This window comes from Helianthus annuus, chromosome 4 (genome assembly GCF_002127325.2).
Source record: "Helianthus annuus cultivar XRQ/B chromosome 4, HanXRQr2.0-SUNRISE, whole genome shotgun sequence".
Classification (NCBI taxonomy): Eukaryota; Viridiplantae; Streptophyta; class Magnoliopsida; order Asterales; family Asteraceae; genus Helianthus; species Helianthus annuus.
The window spans coordinates 189,223,014-189,243,433 of NC_035436.2; the positions used below are offsets into that span (position 1 = coordinate 189,223,014).

At 32.5% G+C, this 20,420-nt stretch overlaps 1 long non-coding RNA gene across 7 annotated transcripts; it reads left to right on the forward strand.

The window, feature by feature from the left end:
- Nucleotides 1–1,141: 1,141 nt before the first annotated feature.
- LOC110937603 lies at nt 1,142–5,031 on the forward strand. 7 transcript variants are annotated; one of them, XR_002590910.2, is made up of 7 exons: nt 1,143–1,506; nt 2,413–2,640; nt 2,842–3,074; nt 3,225–3,425; nt 3,519–3,846; nt 4,359–4,471; nt 4,585–5,031. It is a non-coding gene; the product is annotated as an uncharacterized LOC110937603 (long non-coding RNA). The 7 variants fall into 7 exon arrangements; XR_002590907.2 differs by lacking the exon at nt 1,143–1,506 and having other exon boundaries at nt 1,515–2,640; XR_002590908.2 differs by lacking the exons at nt 2,413–2,640; nt 2,842–3,074 and having other exon boundaries at nt 1,146–1,506; nt 3,506–3,846.
- Nucleotides 5,032–20,420: the final 15,389 nt, after the last annotated feature.

Below are 20,420 nucleotides of genomic sequence, written 5' to 3' on the forward strand. Positions count from 1 at the left end.
CCTTCTACATAAATATTATTTAGTTTAAAATCTTATGGAATTTATAGTGAGACATAATACAATGCAACAAATACGTTCCGTCATTATCACTCCAAGAAATAAATTATAGAAAGATAGTTATTAAAACCTTCGTAGGTAAGATCATTCAGGTTCTTTTCTTTTAAAACTTCAAGCACTAGGAAGTAACTTGTGCATTAATATTTGTACAAGCAAATTGAAATAGTGAAAGTGTGAGGAATTTTTTTATTAATTGATATACAAAATTAAATTTATTCTAACTCATGTAAAACGTGGGTTTTTAAAAATATAACTTTTTTTATTATTTACTATACAAAGTTACATTTATATAACACGTGTAATACACAAAGTTTTTAAAGATATAACTTTTTAGCATTTGCTATGTAAAATTAGATTTATTCAACACGTGTAATACACAGGTTTTTTAAGGATACAAATTTTTTTATTATTTGGTAGAATTTTCAACCCGACTATACACGGGTTTTTTAAAAATACGACGTTTTTAGTATTTAATATACAAAATTACATTTATTTAATATGTGTAATACATATGGTTTTTAAAATTATAACTCTTTTTTAGATATATTCAACACGTGTAACATAAGGGGTATTTAAAGATATAATATTTTTATTATTTGTTAGATTTATTCAACCCGATTATACACGGGTTATTTAAAAATACGCCGTTTTTAGTATTTAGTATACAAAATTACATTTATTTAATCTGTGTAATACATATGGTTTTTAAAGATATAACTATTATTATTTGATATATAAAATTACATTTATTTAACCCGTACAATATACGGGGTTTATAAAGATATAACTTTTTATTATTTAATATATAAAATTGCATTTATTTAACCCGTGTAATACACGGGGTTCTAACCTAGTTTTAATATATAGGTAATATGTAAGCCTTTTCTTTTGTCATAAGAAGCATTTATGTTAATTGTTAAACCATTATATATAACTCTAATTTGTAACATTTGGCTGCATCAATGGTTGTACCCATTGCTTTAACTTTTGTTTATGCAGTAAAGGTTGTGCATACCGCTTAAAGTCATGTACCAGTTTTGTTGGTACATGACCTCAACTTTTCCATAGATACATTGACCCCTGCTTGTAATAATTGGTACATGACCTCAACTTTTCCAAAAAAAGATGAAGACTTTAGAGAGAGAAAGTAGAGAGAGAGCAGCAAAAAAAGGGCTCCGATGGGTTCCGGCCGCAGGTGATGGCAGAGCCATGATGCCTTTAGACGGAGCTACAACAGTGGTGGTCTAGGTGGTGTCGGGTTGGACAAATAAACAACAGTTGTGGTGCTAGGGTTTGACAAAGGATGATGGTGGTGGTGTTAGGTAAGAGGCGGTGGTTCAGTTGACAACTGTGACGACCACGACGGACCCGATTGCAGTAACAGTGACCGCGGCGTTTTGAAGGTTTAGGATTCCGGCAAGGCTTCAGTTAATTCCTACGAGTTTTGCGGTAAGCTTCGTTTCGCTTGCATGTTTTATTTTTGTTTAGATCGGCTCCGAACGAATATGATTTGGTGAAACTTGTGATAAGTGTTATTTTCTTGCTCCTCAACGAGAAGCATCTTCTGGCATTCTACTAAATAGTTTACTAATGAAGGATAGGTCTTCAGCCTCCATTTAGAAATGGAATTTAGCAAAAGATAAATTATTTAGGATAAGGTTAAGGTTTTAGCCTTTTTGTTAAGTGAAAGGGGCCTTTCAAATACTGGTTAACTATCCTGTTTTACTTCATGAAGTTGCTGTTGAAAAGTTGTTGAGAGAAAGACCAACGAAGATTGTAAATTTTTGTTAAAAGAGGTGGCAAAATGGGTGGCTTGAATAGCCGATCAAAAGAGTATGCTGGTTTGTTTGTTTTTTATTTGTTAGTACTTTGTAAGCATATACACTAATACACATACAAAAAAAAGTAGATTGGAGTTGTATTCTTATTAGGTTGTAAAAATAGTTTTACCTTGGAAGGTAATTTTTATGAGACCAGGTTTCACTTCTGAGATGAAAAAGATCAAATACCGTGTGTTAGCAGATCTAAGAGGATAGAATAGAACGTGGAGATTGGATTGCATGAGGGGACACAAGATCAAAAGCTATTGATGATAGCCATGTTGGTTGTTGATGGGAGTCAAAGACTTGGTTAACTCAGTCAACCAAGTTGACTCGGTCAACATAGTAAGTCGGGTGAAAACCCTCTCAAACGATAGGAAGCTAGATAGGTAGTGAGAGTGATAACCTGTTTATTTCGATGATTTTCATGATTGTATATCATTATTTTGAAGGATCAAGAGAATTAAGAAACTGTGTATTGAATTCGAGTTTGGGCTATATTCATGGTTCTTAATATGTTGATTGTACACTAAAGCTTCTTTTGGAAGCTTTATATTTCATACAAAGAGAAGAGAGAGACATGAGAGATAGAGATGCAGATTCGTTTGAGAGAGAGAAACGGTGGAAGGACCAACGTTTACGGTGGTTACTAGGCGGTGCACGGCGGCGCTTTTCACTTATGACGCTACACGACTGACACTCAAAGAATCATCGAGGAGGAGTGTATTTCGGTGAAGTATGACGAGTCTCCGACGAAGATCCGGTAAGTCTTCTATTCTGTTGCATGTTACAGTTTCAGTTACATCGGTTCTTGATATGTCGTTTGAGACTATTCTCGGTGATAAATAATTCTGACAAGAATCCGGTCAAGTTCCGACCAAGCTCCGGTGAACGAAACTCGACCTGCATCTCTTCTTTATTTTTCTACGTTTAGTTATGTTGATTATAAATGTTTGGGAATTAGGTCAAGTGGTTGTAGTCTTGGGTTGAAATTTGTTGATCAAAGTCAAAATAGTTCTGATTTGGTTGCAAAGATGAAGAATACAGAGCTCAACTTGTGAGTAATGTTAGACATGACCAAAGAAGTATAAATAGATTAGAGTCAAGCATTAGTGGAGTGGAAAGAAGTAGAGAGGGTACAAGTAAGAGATACAGATTCCATGGTAGTGGCTGATGGATACAGGAGTCGTTGGAAAGGTAGGGGCAGACTTTCCTTTATCACCAAGCAAAGGCTTTTTGTGATAATAAACTTGAGTTACAATATATTATGATTTATAAAGTTAACTACAAATCTTGATTGTAACTTAAGCTATTTATTTTATTAATTAATTAAGTCGACAATTACAGATAAAACTAAGTTCCCTGAATCTGTCACAAGAGTGTATGCAGAGGATCGCTAAAGAATTAGAGTGCAATGAAGCTTCACGAGACGGGGATTTGGCACGAGAGTGTATGCGGAGGATCGCTATAGAATTGGAGTGCAATGAAGCTTCACGATACGGGGATTTGTTGCTACAAGGCATTCGATTTGCTTTTCGGGTTCATTAGGTACATTTATATATATTATAATTTGCAACATTTGTATGCAACGAGAGTTGTACATTGTGCTATTGTACCAGTTTTGTTAGTATTTTTGTCTAGATAGTTTGGCAGTGGAAAATACATCAGCTCAAGGGGACACGCGTCATTAATCCTCATCGTATGAGAAACCTAAACCATCTTTCTCACAAAGTCTGGGTAGAGGGAGAGATCGAGAGAAAGAGAATCCGACCACACTCCGGCGGCCGGTGGTATCAATGACGACGGTGACGATAGGGGTAAACGGAAATGAAGATGATCGTCTTTTGAGATTTAGGTTGTACAGTTGTTTTGTAATAAAGTTGTCATTGTCGTGGCTCTGGTGGTGTTTCGCAGCGTGTAAAGCGACTGCCGGTGGCGAAGACGACCTACTGTAGTCGAACATTTGATGGTAAGAATTTTAGATTATGAATATGATTGTTTCTTTTCTTTTCTTTTCTTTTTTTGGCATACAAATGGTTTGTTGCAAATTTTCGATTTCTTATATATATGTTTTTCTATTTAGATTTGAAGGTAATGCGGTTTATCTGATGTCAATTTTAAGTTTTAACTTTTTCATTTGCTGTTCATTTGACTTTAGTTTAATAGACTTTTTGATTTGGGGGCCAAATCTGATTTATATACCTAACTGAGAGGTTGGGGGATTTTTGTTGATTTGTATTGGGTAGTTGCTAATTAAGTAATTATATAAAGTGACAAGTTGGGAATTTTTTTAGACTATGAATGACTCATTGTTATGTTGGCCATGCATCAGGCGGTAGGTTAAAAAAGAAATAAACCATTTTTACTATTTTCTTTGGCTGAAACTATATTTGCCCCCCCCCCCCCCCTATTACTTTCACTTTCCAGTATTCTATCTCTCATCCTTTCCTTTTTTTTTAAATCTTTTTTTCCTATATGCAGAACATGAAGTTCACTTGCATTGCATCAATAAAGACAGATAAACGCCACCAGTGGTACTGCCTCCGACTTGCTCCTTTAAAAAAAAAACTCCCGATGAAGTACTTGGCAATGAGGTACACATAAGTTAACCTTAACCTCTTTTTCTGGCCACTGTATGCAACTTTGTGTTAATGACAATGTCACTTTTTTGATTAATATATTTCTGTTACTTTTTTGCCCGATTCAGACTTGTATTCTTAGAGTTCATCTACTCGGTGATGGTTGCAAACACAAAGTGAAGAAACTTCTTCAAAGAATTGACGGCATTCTCTCTTTCAGCTGTTCCTTTCATTAAAAAAAGAAAAGAAACTATGTCTTTGACTTTTGAAGTCAAAGAATACTTTTTCGTTTCAAACTTGAATGTAATTATTGGAAAGAAAAAAATGGTACATGTACAAGTAGGTGTTGAATATGGTACAAAAGGGAAGAAGTTCTTGGTGTAGGTATGGGTGGGATATGAAGGTCAAGATTTGTCGGGTTTGACTACACATGTTCAAGATTTGTGACGATGATGAATCTTTAAGTTCGGTTAGCTTAATGAACTAGAGCAGGTAGTTTCATTCATGTGTATAAATGTGATAGCAAGTTTTGTATCATTAATGTGGGCATAATAGAAGAATATTAGTTTGCTTTAGCTTTGCGAAACTGGTTAGAGCGGGTAAACATGCTAAGCTTTGGTCAAACAAGGAGGTATAACATTGAAACCTCCAATGTTTAGAGTTTAAACTTGGTTGATTTGAAAAGGATTGTCAAGACATCGTTTATGATGGGCTCAATTTGTATGCCCCCGCCGCAACGCGGCGGGCCTCTTATCTAGTTTAATATTAAAAAGAGAAATATAATAAAAAACCAACATCGATTGAAAACAATTAATATTATAGAATATAGCCGATGATAAACTACTCCTCGTAAGCTTCTCCTTTTAATCTTGTTAGGCCCGGTGACGTGATTTTGGCTCCATTCACAACCTTAGTATATAACAACACCCCTCCATCCCCAAAGAGGGGAGCTATTATGTCATCGTCATTGCTTTGACGAGCGTTAAGGCTTTGATATGTGGGGATCATCATTCAAGAGCTAATCATATTATTTTTTCTTTTTTTCTTATGAATAGATAAAGGGGTTTTATGTGATTTTATCCCACTCCATGATAGTTATGGGTAAGAAGTTATAAAGCCCCTTATTTATGTGATACACATGACAATGATTTAACATGATATAGTCACTAAAGACTTTATTCCATACCATAAAACCTTACCATCATTTTGTCACACAATGCTTATGTGGTTGTCCCCAGTGTAGGGATGGCAATTGAACTCGAACCCGATGGGTAAACCCGAAACCCGACACATCTGGGACGGGTTTGGGGTCGGTTAATCGGGTTTGGAATGGGTTTGGGACTAGTTTTTTTATTTTTTTCCCGAGTTTGGGATGAGTTTGGGATTTGATGATATACCCGTTTACCCGATTGTATACCCGATATAATTTCTTTTATATTTTTAAATATGTAATTATATAATACATCCTTTTTTCTATACACATAGGTATTTTATCTCGTATACATTATAGTTATTTGATATATTTTCTTAGTGATAATACTAAATGTAACTGATTAGTAGTTACCCGATGGGTTTTGGGTCGGGTATATCAAACGGGTAAACTTTTTAAAATTAGTGGGTTACCCGATACAGATTGGTATTTACCCGCTAAAAACCCGACGGGTTTTGAGACGAGTTTGGGACAAACATATCTTATCGGGTTTGAGGTTGAGATTACCTAAACCCGTCCCAAACCCGACCCATTATCATCCTACCCCAGTGACACCATCTTGCCTGATCGCCTTGGGCTACATTACTACATAAAAACATTGAGAATAAAAAAAGAGTAAACTGCCATTTTGGTCCCCGTGGTTTGGTCAATTTTGCCACTTTAGTCCAAAACTTAAACTTTTTGCATCTGGGTCCCTGTGGTTTCAGTTTTATTGCCATTTTGATCCAAAAATGAAATCAGGTCATATTTGTCTTATAAAATCCTGTTATTTTGTCATTTTTCGCAGGGGCAAAATGATCATTTCTTTTTCCTAAATAAATACCATATTTTATAAGACAGATATGACCTGATTTGACCCTGAGGAAAATGACAAAATTGCAGGATTTTATAAGACAAGTATGACCTGATTTCATTTTTGGACCAAAATGGCAATAAAACTAAAACCACAGGGACCCAGATGCAAAATGTTTGAGTTTTGGACTAAAGTGGCAAAAGTAACCAAACCTCAGGGACCAAAATGGCAGTTTACTCATAAAAAAATTCATACTATATAGAAGAGTACCTTACTTTCAAAATTTACATAAAAACTAGGATTACGACCCGCTGCAATGCGGCGGGGATTCTTTAGTTATAACTAAGTCAATTTAGGACCCGTATGTTATGTTAAACCTGTCAGACGGGGAAAAATAGACGATGTAAAAACGTTCACCCACACACGCACGTTGCTTCGTGTTAACTCGCAAAATTTAGAACGAAACATAAAAACGTTGAACCAAAGACGCACGTTGCGATGTGTTGAGTCACAAAATTTAGAACCAAGCATAAAGCGAAAAATTTGCGGAACATGAAAACTATAAAGGATCAAAGTTGAGTAAAAAAAAGTTATGAGGATAGATTGCAAAAGATAAAAAGTTTTGGGTTAAAAGTAAAAAAAAAAACAAATAGTTTTGAGTTAAAAATAATTTATGAAATACTTTTGGATGAAAAGTAAAAAAAAATCAATTTTTTTGGAAAACTCTCAAAGCCAACGTTACAACAACCATATGCATAACCATTTTTTCTTTGAAAAATCCACAAAGCACACCCCGCGTTGTGTCGGGGCGTAAAATGGTGTCAAATAGTACTAATGTCACACAACCGTAATCGAACACCAACACTGACTCGACCTAGGATATGCGTGTTGCGACGAACCTGTCAAACATGGAAAAATAGAGGTAAAAACATTGAACCACACATGCACGTTGCGTCGTATTAACTCAAAAAATTTAAAACTATAAGTAAAACGAAAATTTGCGAAAGATGAAAAGTATAAGTGAGAAAAGTTGTGAAGTTAAATTGCAAATAAGGAAAAGTTTTGGGTTAAAGTTAAAACAACAAATTATGTAGGGTTAAAATTGTAAAAAGTAAAACCTTTGGGTTGAAAATAAAAAATCAACTTTATTTTTTGAAAAACACCCAAAGCATAATGTACAAGTGATAATGCATAAAAAACTTGCAAAGTTATATATGGAATAATTCCTGAATCTAATTTTCGTATACTGAAATCTTTGAAATTGCGCAACGTGTGAAATTATTTAGTCATTTTCTATATGTGAATATGGGATGACAGTGTTTCGGGTATTGGTAATCCCAAACCTATATCTGGTTATAAAATTGTGTCACATATTTGGTCCAATACTCGTTGGTTATCTATCGAGTAATTACTCGTAGGTATCGATCATATATGCGGGTATCAGATATATCCGTTAATTTGTTAAAAGATACCGATTAGAATTTCAAAATACATATATTTTTCAGTGTTTAATATATATAAATATATAGGTTTAGGATCCTGTAAAAAAGATGAAATTTGTGAGAAGGATGAGAAAGAACATTATGAGGAGACATGTCATTATTTAATTTATTAGAATAAGGGCAATTAAATAATTTGATGCCGCAGCTTGTTACCCGTCTACCTTCTATTTTGATGTAACTTGCCAAGTATGAATCAAAATTAAGTAATTTAATAAAAAAAAACCTAATTAAAGATAAAATTCAAAAACCAACATGCAAGTTTCCCCCGTCTTTTTTAAACGTCAATACTTTTTAAATGTAACTTCAAAAAAAACTAAACCATAATAACCAGTGTTTTTTATCTTTAATATGAGTACCATATTGCTATACTTATATAAGAAAAAAAATTACGTTTCAATCAGATGTTTTAGCCCATGGTGTTTTGTTTATGTTGTTTTAATTGTATACTGATTCAAGGCATTGTGTTTTACAGTAAAACACCATGAACGTATATAAGACACCATAACATTGCAAATACCATTTATGTTCAATATTTCAATCTTGTTTTCTATGGTGTATTATTTTAGGAATTCAAAACAGTCTTGTAAAAAGAAAAAAGTTAGCTCGTTGAATTTAATGATATTTTCTTATTGCTAATGGGGTATTGTAATGTTATGGTGTCTTACAGGGGTGTGCAATAACCGAACCGTTAACCGAAACTGATCCGAAAACTGACAAAACCGAATCAAAATTAACCGAAACCGAATTAACCGAAAGTCGGTTAACGGATATTTTTTTACCATCGGTTAACCGGAATTAACCGAACCGAATGGTTTGTTTTTTTTATATATTTCTAACTTTTATACCTCTATTTCATGTATTTCATGTTTTATACTTTCATTTCATGTAATAATACCTTTATTCCATTTATTTATATCTCCATTTTATGTATCTAAACATCTATTCATGCATTTATACCTCTATTTCATTTATTTATACATCCATTTTATGTATTTATAAATCTATTTTATGTATTTATACCTCCATTACATGTATCTCTAAGCAAAAAAAAAAAAAAAATAGCCGTTGTTTGAATTGGTTATTAACCGAAAATTAACCGAACCGAAAACCGACAAATTAACCGAATTAACCAAACCGATTAACCGATGACTTCGGTTACGGTTACGGATAATGCTAATAACCAAACCGAACCGAACCATGCAGTCGTGCACACCCCTAGTGTCTTATATATGTTCATGGTGTTTTAATGTAGTAAAAACAACACACCCCTAGTGTCTTATATATGTTCATGGTGTTTTAATGTAGTGTCTTATATATGTATCTAAACATCTATTCATGCATTTATACCTCCATTTCATTTATTTATACATCCATTTCATGTATTTATAAATCTATTTCATGTATTTATACCTCAATTACATGTATCTCTAAGCAAAAAAAAAAAAAGCCGTTGTTTGAATTGGTTATTAACCGAAACCGAACCGAAAACCGACAAATTAACCGAATTAACCGAACCGATTAACCGATGACTTCGGTTACGGTTACGGATAATGCTAATAACCGAACCGAACCGAATCGTGCAGTCGTGCACACCCCTAGTGTCTTATATATGTTCATGGTGTTTTAATGTAGTAAAAACAACATAGACAAAATACCATGGAATAAAACATCCGATCGAAACATAATTTTTTTCTCTATATAACTATAGCAATATGTTACTCATATTAAAGATAAAAAACACTCATTACTATAGTGCAATTTTTTTTTAAAGTAACTTATAAAAGTTATTGACGTTTAAAAAAGACGGGGGAACTTGCATATGCATCGCATGTGGGTTTTTAAATTTAAAAACGTTAAATTTACCTTTATACCCTTAATATAGAAAATTAATTATTTTAATGGTAAACACTATTTACAATTTTGCCATTATAATCTTAGCCATTAAATTATAGATCAAAGGGTGTAGATTCCTTCCTACACTTCTCACAAAACATACAAATTTTACAATTATCTTACTCTATACATACACACACACAAACACACACTTGGAAATGGAGCATGAATAGTAATTTGATTTTTATAATAATATATATAGTCTCATTTGTCATAAATAGTAATTTGATTTTTGTAATAACTAGGGTCGTTGTTACCCGCACATTGTGCAGAGACGTAGTTGGAATTCAGAATGTATAACACACCACAACAACTACAACTGATAAATAAATTTGTAAAATTAAATAAAACGAGATCTAAATGTGTTATATTATTTGCGTCGTAACTCAGCTCTAAACATCAGAATAATAAGAAAAGGTAAAACAATATAATAAATAACAAAGGTAAAATAAATGTAAACAAACGTTAGAAACTCGGCCGATTTCGGTGCACTCGTTATAGCAAAGAAAAAAATAGTTAAAAAATATGTTTAAAAGAGTATCGGCGCGTTCACTAAAAAAAACTAAACTAAAAAAAACCTTCACCACACTCATTACAGCAGCGAAGGAAAAGAAAAGTTAAATTATGTCTAAAATGGTATTAACGTGTTCGTTAAAAAAACTATTTAGGGGTAGAAAAATAATTTGACTAAAGTAAAAAAATACAATAATTAAACTACGTGGGTTAGAAATGAAAAAAAAAATTACACTAAATGACAAAATAGACTAAACAGCAAAAAAAAAAAAAAAAACACTATTTATCTTCTTATAATTTCTATAGAGATAATATATATTGTTTCTTTTTTTCATATTTACTTTTAACATTAAATATATTTATTTAATTTTAACTTTTATTGATTTTCTTTTATAATATTACTGATATTGTCTGAACAATATCGGCACCGGTAACGTACAACATCGGTATAGTTTTTTTTATTATTAACGTTATCATGTGCCTATTATTAAGCACGATTCGATAAAAGTTCTACTCGAACGGGTCATATATAGTTGATTTTTATGATAAAAAATCGAACATATTACAACCAAACAACATCGATATTCGAACGAGTCATATGTAGTTGATTTTATTTATTATCACAAAATGAACATATACCGACCCAACAATATCGGTATTCGAACGAGTCATATATAGTTGATATTTTTATCAACACAAACCGAACATATACCTACCAAACAACATCGGTAACGATACCGTATTCTTTTTTATAGAATTCTCAACGTGGCGGTATAAAATTCATTAAACACAAAGTAATATTCGCAATAAAGTATTTTTTAGTATCGTAAGCTATATCGAGTGTCTGTATGATACCCGTATCGTAACTGACCGATACCGACCAAATAACACCGGTACCGGTACGTGTATTCATTTTTATAGACTTTCAATCGGTTAAAAAATGTGTCGATTGGCAACGATGGCTATGCCGAGTGTCGGTATCATACTGGTACTATAATGAACTAGGCTGATAATGACTAGTTATAACTATTGTATAGTTTTATTTATATAACAACTATTAAAAAAATAAAATATACATTACATACATATAAGTTTTATCATAAATATATAATAACATTATAGTTTTTATATAGTTTTATTTATATACTTCACAACACAAAAAATATAAATAATATTATCAAATACATATTTCAAAAGAATTTGTTTTTTCACATAATAAACCTAACAAAATAAGTCACTAATAGGTAAGGGTTAAGAAAAAATAAAATAAAGATATAAAACTTTGGGTATATGATCGGGTATGTAGTTCGGGTAAACGGGTATATGGTTTCGGGCAATCAGGTCGGGTATCACCTAATCCCATACCCACGGAATTTTTTTAAAACTAATCCCGTACTCGGCCAACACCCGTCGAGTTTCTGGTATACCCGTCCCATATATTTCGAGTTTCGGATATACCCATTGGACTCAAGTTTTTTTTTTGTCATCACTGATATGAAAGTCATGTTTTTTTGAGTTGTATCCGTATTAGAGCACCATCACCGACGGGAATGGGACATAAACACCTCCACGTTATTCTTAATTCTCTCATGGTTTGGATTTCTTAGAGTCTATCTCTCTATTCTTCCTCTTTCCTCGTTCTCTCATGGCTCGGATTTCTTTCAATCTATCTCTTCATTCTTGCCACCACCTCTCCTCCTCATCGGCCTCAAATTTCTCAAAAATGTCGCGATTGAGATGCTCTTAGTATTTAATATGCTTAAAATGAACCTGTTTAAAATTAACAAGCCAATTTTTATACATTTTTAGGAGTATCCGAGTATATTTGTTTGAACAAGTTCGTAGCTTTTAATACAACAGAATTGAGTTTTTGGCTTTATTGTATATAAAATAAGAAAATATAATAGTGTTTAATGACAAATTGACAATAGAAAACAAGATTGATATACACGTGCATTGAATTTATGTAACGGGACAAATTAGTCAAAACCCTGCTCTTTTTCTATCGCTATTCGTTTGGTTTCTTACAGAAATTAAAAAATATAAAACTATTATTAAATTACATGCTATCAAACACAAAATAATGCATTCATTTGTATTCTTCCATAAAAATAAAGACTAGTATTACATATAACAAAGATCAACCACTAACTAATTCAATTAAAAAGCTAAAGTGCAATGTTTTCAACTTTGGACTGCTCAGAGATAAATAGATAATACACTATTATTCATAAAAAAATGTGTTCAACCGGTAAGAGTACGTCGGTGTGATGATAGTTGGTGATGGAGGAAGTGGTGGTGCGTAAAGGAGGTGGTGTGTGAATGGTCGTGTAAGGGTTATGAACAAAATTGAAGAGGTAAAGGGGTAAAATTTTCATTCAACATTATTTTAAAACTTAATGGGTAAAAGGCTTGCTGTCTAATTCAGAAGTGCCCTTCTGACGAACCAAATACACTTAATGCTAAGTTAACAGATTCAGATGTAGCCACTTAATGGAGTCAATAAGAAACTACCAAACAACCCCTACATCCTATAGAAGGTATGTGTGTGTGTGTATATAGGATCAAGATTAAGAGAAAACCACTACGAGTTGTGAGAACTTAGAGAACTCAGCCTTCCCGAGCGAGTTTTGACCCCATTTTTTTACACCCCTAGTTTAAGATGATTCAAAGGCGGATGTAAAAAAAATCGAAGTTCGGCCCCTTACAACAGCTGTAAAAAATTGATGACATAAGCATGACATCACCTTTTTGCAACAATAACGGCTGTTGTAAATTAAAAAAAAAGAACTTTTTTTTTGTGGAAAATTGATTTTTTAAGGATTTTAGTAAAATTTTGTTTGAAAAACCCTTTCGTAAGGCCGAGTTCTCTAAGTTCTTATAACTAGTATTAGTTTTCATTTTACCCTAACCCTATAAATATAAACACATATCTATATAAGGTAGGGTTCCAGAGGGAACAACCTCCCAATAGTGAACTGTGTAAACTCATCTGGACCTTTAATTTCCTTTTTAGTTGTTAAGGGTGGGATTGTAATTTTATAAAAAAATAGATTTAAATCATTATCTTAATAATTGAAATCAGTTATCCTATTTTAATTCGTTATCCGTAATATCTTTTCTATTTTAAATTCATTATCCACAATATCTTTTATTTCAATTTTATTTTTCAGATTTCATCACTAGAATTCAAATTTTGATTTTTAAGATCCACGTAACATTCATATTTCAACGGTATACACATGTGTACTTGGATATAAATAGAACATTACATATGTGTACTTAGCATCGTACATATGTGTACAGTAATTCACAAGTGTACATCAAACATTCAATACAAAAAAAAAATCCGAGATATCACAAAAACAGACGATATACACATGTGTACATCGCATTAAAAACAGGGAAAAATCAGAATACTCACGTGTACATCGCACTTAAACAGAGCAAGGATAATGAATTTAAAATAGGAAAGATATTATGGATAAGGAATTAAAATGGGAAATATGTTACTGATTTTAATTATTAAGATAATGATTTAAATCTATTTTTTTATAGAATTACTTTCTTATTTAATTTATGAGAGAGAACATGATCTATGCAATCAATTTAAGATGAAAATTACACATATACCCTTTTTATATTTAATTAAATGGAAACAATTAACCAAATAATTACCATCATGCCACTCATCTAAATCTCAAGATCATATAAATCATAGGCCAAGATGAGTTCACACAGTTCACAACTAAGGGGGTGTTCACTCTTGAACCTAATCCTATATCTACATACATATATATATATATATATATATATATATATATATATATATATATATATATATATAGGGAGGAGCTCATGCGAGAACCACCCTTATTGTGAGAACCTTGAGAACCAATGTGAACACAACCTAAAATAGCTAAAAAACCTAAAAAAAACCTAAAAAAACCTAACCCCCAACCCCCCCCCCCAAAAACCTAAACCCCCCACCCCCCCCCACCCAAAAAAACCTAACCCCCCCCCCCCCCCCAAAACCTAACCCCCCCCCCCCCAAAACCTAACCCCCCCAAAACCTAACCCCCCCCCCCAAGCTAAAAAAACCTAAAAAAAACCTAAAAAAACCTAAAAAAACCTAAAAAAAACCTAACCCCCACCCCCCCCCCCCCCCCAAAAACCTAAACCCCCCCCCCCCCACAAGCTAAAAAAAACCTAAAAAAAACTAAAAAAAACCTAACCCCCACCCCCCCCCCCCCCAAAAAAAAACCTAAACCCCCCTCCCCCACCCCCCAAAAACCTAACCCCCCCCACCCAAGCTAAAATGCTAAAAACTAAACCCCCAAAAAACTAAAAAAATCTAAAAAAAATCTAAAAAAATCAAAAAAAAAATCTAAAATTTTTTTTAATATTTTTTAGGTTAAAATCGCTACTTTTCGAAGCAAAAAAAAAAAAAAATTTTTAAAAAAAAAAAAAAATTAAAAAAAAAAATTTTTTTTTTTTTTGATTCGAAAAGTAGCGATTTTAACCTAAAAAATATTAAAAAAATCAAAAAAAATTGTTTTATGTGATTTTTAGCTATTTTTAGGCATTTTTGGTGTGTTCACATTGGTTCTCGCGGTTCTCACAATAAGAGGTGGTTCTCGCATGATCTTCTCCCTATATATATATATATATATATATATATATATATGAGCATCATTATAAAACATCATTACAAAACCTAATAACGTTGGGAACATATAGTCTGTTGGTATTTTAACAATATTTTGTTGAAATACTTTTAATCAAGTGATATAATTGGCCACATGAATGTCTTTAGAAACATCTTTCACAACTCACAAGGATGATTTCCTTTTCTTTTTCTTTTTTTTTTTGTAATTCTTTCAAGCAATACATATGATTCTTGGATCCAACTCAAGGTTTTAGTGAGAATAGAGATGGTAATAAGTCATCTATTCAAAATATATATCAGTTTCATATCTAATTATAAAATTATATCTTATAATTAAAACCTGGTTACTCATTATTTTCACGGTTATCAGTATACTCGTTTATAACAAGCAAATATATTATTTTAAAATTAAAAAAAAAACTATTAGAAATCATATTGTGAGAAATGACATTAATTTAGAAATCGACCAATAGAATTGAGAATACTATATATTTCTGGAAAAAAAAGAAATTCTTATGTTTTTTTATAGAATAAGAAATAGCTTGGTAGGAATTTAAAAAAGAATGAAAAATAGGAATTTCTTATGGGAATATACTTAAAAGCACCCAACACAAAAAGAAAACGGATCACGTTGTTAACTCAACAAGACGTGAAAGGCCCCCTAAATTGGAAATTTGTTGTTGGTTTACTTTAAGTTTAAGTCTAAGCCTAGTTTTTGTTTTTCTTCAGCCCAATTTGGAGCATCATTGTGTTGAGCTGGAGGCCCATTGTAGGAACTATGAAACAAAACTTACCTTTGATATTTACTAGGGTATTTGCCACATCCTGTGATGGAATGTTGGTATTTGATGGGTATCGGTTCAGTTTGTTACACTACTGGTAGGATATACGTACTCGGTATAGACGTGTTTTACATCGGTAAAAACTATAAAAACGAACACCGACAACGAGGTTGTTCGAACCTCGAACGGAGTCGATTGTTTCCACGGTACTGGTACTACTGATATTCATTTATCATCGTAGGTAGAGTTTTATAAATGAAAAATTATTGAAAGCGAAAACCATATATAAAAACTAATACATGTATAGTACATATCGTCACGCTAGTGATACGATGTCGATCTATCGAAAGTAAAAACAATAAAAATAAATATTTTCAATAAAATTTATATCGCAATGTTAAAAAAATTGCCATAGTTGTAGAGTTAGTTTTTATAATAAAGTTAACGTGTGCCAATTGTTTGAATGTCATTGAAGATTAACTCTTGCTTGATGTTATTTATAATAATGGAGTCCAAAATTGCATTTTACACTTGTGTTGATCCCTTTATTCCATGCCGATATTCATCAAGAACAAAGTTCACATGATGGCATATCACTGTCATCAGTCTCTTTTCCTTGAATGTTTGTCCATCTCATTCAGCAAAATATTATTGAGATAACCCCCTTAGAAGAAAACTCCATTTTGAGTGAAAGCTTTGTCATCTGTGGTTATTTTAACCAACATGTTTTGGTGTTTTAAAGTGAGTGGTTTCTAGAGGATATGGTGTTTGTGTTGCCTGGGTGTGATCAATTTTCATTGTGTATAGACCCCTCTCTTATAGGATTTTTTGGCGCGTAGTTTAGGCGGGACTTTTTTTTTGTAATAAATGATAGTAATAAAGTAACTGTCTTTTCAGTTACTGTTTTTGTATTTACTGTGTTGATCACCTTTTATCAGTTTTACAGGTGATAGACGTCTCATCTTCTAACTTTGGCCTTTTGTAAATGGTGTTATGCAGACCAAGATTACAAAATACAATGACGGAGTAAATAAAATATTAGGTAGTAAAAATATTTTTTGTTTTTTTGGTGTTTTTTAAAGAATAACCATTTTTAGTATTTTTTTGGTGTTTTGCTAATAAAGAGAGAAATATATCATTTAGTGATCTTAAAAAAAATGTTTACACAGAAGAAAAAAAGATGAAAAAAAATTAAAAGCCTTCGTCAGAAGGTACTTTATCCGAAGAGTATCCATCACTTGCGTCATATTCTTTCTCCTCGGAGTCTTCATCTGGATCTTCATCCATATTTGATTTGGCGTTTTGAACCATATTTGATCTGGATCTTCATCCATAATCTTCTCGAATTTGATTTGGCGTTTTGAACCTTTTTTGAATACTTTAGCTAGATGCCAACTTTGCTACATAAACCCCGTCTTTTTCAGAAGAAGCTGCATAGTGGCATCCTGTTTTTTGGTGTGATATTCTTGTTTGGTGACATGTCATTGAAGATCAACTCTTGCTTGATGCTATTTGTAATAATGGAGTCCAAAATAGCATTCTACACTTGTGTTGAACCCTTTCTTCCATGCCTATAATCATCAAGAACAAAGCTCACATGATGGCATATCACTGTCGTCAGTCTCTTTTTCTTGAATATTTGTCCATCTCATCCATCATAATATTATTGAGTTAACCCCCTCAGAAAAAGGATCAATTTCAATGAACGCTTTGACATCTGTGGCGTCTTAAATGGAGTGATTTCTAGAGGATATGGCGTTTTTGTGTTTTTCTGGGTGTGAGTATTTTCATTGTGTATAGACCCCTCTCTTATAGGAGTTTTTTGGCGCGTAGTTTAGGCGGGACTTTTTTTTGTAATAAATGATAGTAATAAAGTAACTATCTTTTCGATTACTGTTTTTTGTATTTACTGTCCCATTTTCTGAGTTTGGCGTTTTTTTTAAATGGCCTTATGCAGACCAACATGACAAAATACAATAACGGAGTAAATAGAATATTAAGCAGGAAAAATATCTTTTGGAGTTTTGTTAGGGTTAACCATTTTTATTATTATTTTGGTGTTTTTCTAGTAAAGATAGAAATATATCATTTAATTATCTTAAAAAAAAGAAGATTACATAGAAGAAAAAAAAAAGAGGAAAAAAAATTAAAATCCTTCGTCAGAAGGTACTTTATCTTAATAGTATTCATCACTTTTGTCATCTTCTTCCTCCTTGGAGTCTTCATCTTGATCTTCATCCATGTCATCACATTCACCTTCATCAGCTTCTTATTCCTGAAGATTCTGAAGCCCCCACCTGAACATGTCATGCATTAACTCCAATTTTGAGTCTATTCCTGTGTTGGTACAAGTGGCGTTATGCAATTCTTCCATGAAACCCAGTCGCTGCTTTGTCATGATGTTCTCTAGCCAGTATACTTCCTGCCCTCTGCTGTTGTATGTAACCGTCACCATGTCTATTTCATCATCAAAACGCCATGATGTCATGACAGGGTCTGGCTTCACATCTCCTTTGATTGGTCCAAATTTGCTGGTTAATTCTTTCATAAGCATATGCGTTTCATGGCATTTGTTGTCTAGAGCGATGCCAATGGATAAGATTTGCCTCTGTATTTCTTCTTCCATATTCAGAATTGCCCTGACCGTCTTAACATACACCCTCCTTCTGTTGTCAAAATGGAGAACGTATCGCCTAATTCCCAGATTGTATCTCCACGAAACGATTGTTGCCATTTTGGCATTTTGTTTAAGTTGGTGTTTTTGGTTAACGATTTTTTTTGCAGAAAATGGATAGGTTGAAGTGATTATGGAAGCTATGTTTTACGTTTGTTTATATAATGATGTTTTTTGGCGGGTAATTAGGAGGGAATTTCTTCTAATAAATGTTAATAACTGAAATTCAGTTATTTGTGTTGTTTCATCTTCCTGTAATATTCAACGCGTTTTATTTTTAATATTTGGCGTTTTGTTTTTTGTATGGCGTTTTATCATTTGATGGCGTTTTGGATATGAGGGGTAAAAGACCCTTTTACCCTTAATGAAGCGCGCCCCACATAATAATATTCACATTATTTACGAAAACGCCACCGCGCAATCTAGTCTATGTATTGTTTTGATCGGACGATCCATAGTCGTTCTCACCGTTCTCACACTTTTCACCGTTTTCTCTAAATCCTGACCCTATATATATATATATATATATAGGTAAAGGATCCTGTAAAAAGGGTTAAAAGTGTGAGAAGTGTGAGAAATATTGTGGAGGTGACATGTGTCCTCCATTTAAATTAATTTAATAGGATAAACAAGTAATTTTATCATTGGTTCAATTAATTGATAATCTTCCATAACCGCCACCCTTATTTATAGGAATACGAATTTGTTTTTTTAAGATCCATTAAGATTCTGTGAGTTATCCTTCATCAATTATAAAGTCTGAAAATCGCAAAATAAAGGTTTTATAGAGTGTTGTATAGTGTTATATAGTAATGGACCCATAATGAAGGTTTTTTATATAGTGTTATATTTAAGGGCTTTTATCCACAAGCATTATGTGTAACACTACAATCACCATTCAACAGTTCATATCATTGTAATAAGTATATAACACTGCAAACACCATTCAATAGTTTATAACACTGTAATAAGTATATAACACTACAAAACAAGATATAACACTACAAATCTCTATAAAACACTACGAATAGTATATAACACTTTTATAACTCTATATAACACTAAAATATTATATGTAACATTGCAACCACTATTCAGCACTGTAATAAGTATATAACACTACAAAACACCATTCAACGGTTCATAACACTGTAATTAGTATATAACAATACAAAACAAGATATAGCACTACAAATCACTATAAACACTATGAATAGTATATAACAACATATAACCCTTTTATAACTCTGTATAACACTACAACATTATATATAACACTCTTTACCGCTCGATTTTGATCTTTTCCCTAAAAAAAAGAACACCGATGAATGTTATAGAACCCTGAAATTTAAGGACGACAGACGATTAACAAGGATTGTGGATTATGTTTATAACACAACGATGTTTTTCGATGATGATCTTCTTCCATGAAATCCAATTTTTGAGGAGTGAAATCGCGAATTTGTACTTGATAACTTGTGTGCATATGAAGATACAGTTTCCTATTTTAAAATGGATATAAAGACTCTATTACCCCTACAATTTTCAAATCAATCCAAAATAATAAAACACAATTTACGATTTTGTCCGTATTGATCTCAACCATTAGATCAAAGATCTAATGGTGTAGATTCTTTCTTACCCTTCTTACAAAAAAGCACATTTTTATAATAACCTAACCCTATATATATGTATATATAGATATGTATTTATATTTATAGGGTTAGTGTAACACCCCATGTTTTTGAATGTCAAAGTCAAAGTCAAAGTCCAAGTCAACTTTGACTTCTTTGACTGTAAATAGTCTATTTTGTATTATGTGGAGTAAGTGTTGTCTAATCAAAGTGATCGAATGTTTAAATCAATGCGACTGATGTACGATTGTGAATAGTAGGAAGTAACAATGCGATAAAGTTAATCAATTAATA